This window comes from Rhinopithecus bieti, unplaced genomic scaffold (assembly GCF_001698545.2).
Source record: "Rhinopithecus bieti isolate Rb0 unplaced genomic scaffold, ASM169854v2 scaffold_63389, whole genome shotgun sequence".
Taxonomy (NCBI): Eukaryota; Metazoa; Chordata; class Mammalia; order Primates; family Cercopithecidae; genus Rhinopithecus; species Rhinopithecus bieti.
The window spans coordinates 35,251-36,660 of record NW_016823880.1 but is presented as its reverse complement, the minus strand read 5'-3'; positions in this window follow the sequence as shown (position 1 = coordinate 36,660).

Here is a 1,410-nt window from a genome sequence, read left to right as displayed (position 1 = left end):
GCAGAACGTCCAAAAGCTTATCCACCACGATCAAAGAGACTTCATATCTGGGATGCAAGGTTGGTTCAACGTAAGCAAATCAATATATGTGATTAATTATATAAACAGTACTAAAAACAAAAAAAAGACAACTAGTAGATGTAGAAAAAACTTTTGGTAAAATTCAACATCCATTCATCTTAAAAATCTAAATAAAGGTATTGAAAAAACATCTCAAAATAATAAGAACCATCTATGACAAACCCACAGCCAACATTATTCTGAATGGGCAAAAGCTGGATGAATTCTTCTTAAAAACCAGCACAAGGCATGAATGCCCTCTTCCACCACTATTAGTAAACATAGCATTGGAAGTTCTAGCCAAAACAATTAGACAAGAGAAAGAAATAAAGGGCATCCAAAAAGGAAGAGGGAAAGTACAACTATCCCTGTTTGCAGATTACATGATCCTGTATCTAGAAAACCCCATATTCTCAGCTGAAAAGGTTCTTAAACTGATAAGCAACTTCAGCAAAATCTCAGAATACAAAATCAATATGCAAAAATTACTACCATTTCTATACTTCAATGACAGCCAAGACAAGAGCCAAATTAGAAACAAACTCCCATTCACAATTGCCCTCCAAAATTAAAATACCTAAGAATACAGCTAACTATGGAGGTGAAATATCTCTACAAATAGAGCTACAAACCACTGCTCAAAAAAAATCAGAGATGACACAAACAAATGGAAAAACATTCCATGCTCATGGATGGAAAGAATCAATATTTTTCAAATGTCCATACTGCTCAAAGCAATTTATAGAGTCAATTCTATTTCTATTAAACCATCATTAACATTCTTCACAGAAACAGAGAAAACTATTTTAAAATTCATATAATACCAAAAAGAGCATCAATAGCCAAGGCAACTGTAAGTAAAAAGAAAAAAAATTAAAAACCAAGCTGGAGTCATCAGTGTACCTGACTTAAAACTATAATATAGGGCTACAGTAACCAAAACAAATGGGACTGGTACAAAAACAGACAGATAGACCAATGGAAAAGAATAGAGTACCCAGAAATAAGAACAACATGAACCTGTAACTGACTCATCATTGACAAATCAGGCAAAAACAAGCAATGGGAAGAGTACTCCCTATGCAATAAATAGTGCTGGTATAACAGGTTAGACATATGCAGGACAGGCCGGGCGCGGTGGCTCAAGCCTGTAATCCCAGCACTTTGGGAGGCCGAGACGGGTGGATCACGAGGTCAGGAGATCGAGACCATCCTGGCCTACACGGTGAAACCCCGTCTCTACTAAAAAAATACAAAAAAAAAAAAAACTAGCCGGGCGAGGGTGGCGGGCGCCTGTAGTCCCAGCTATCGGGAGGGCTGAGGCAGGGAGAATGGCGTAAACCCGGAGGA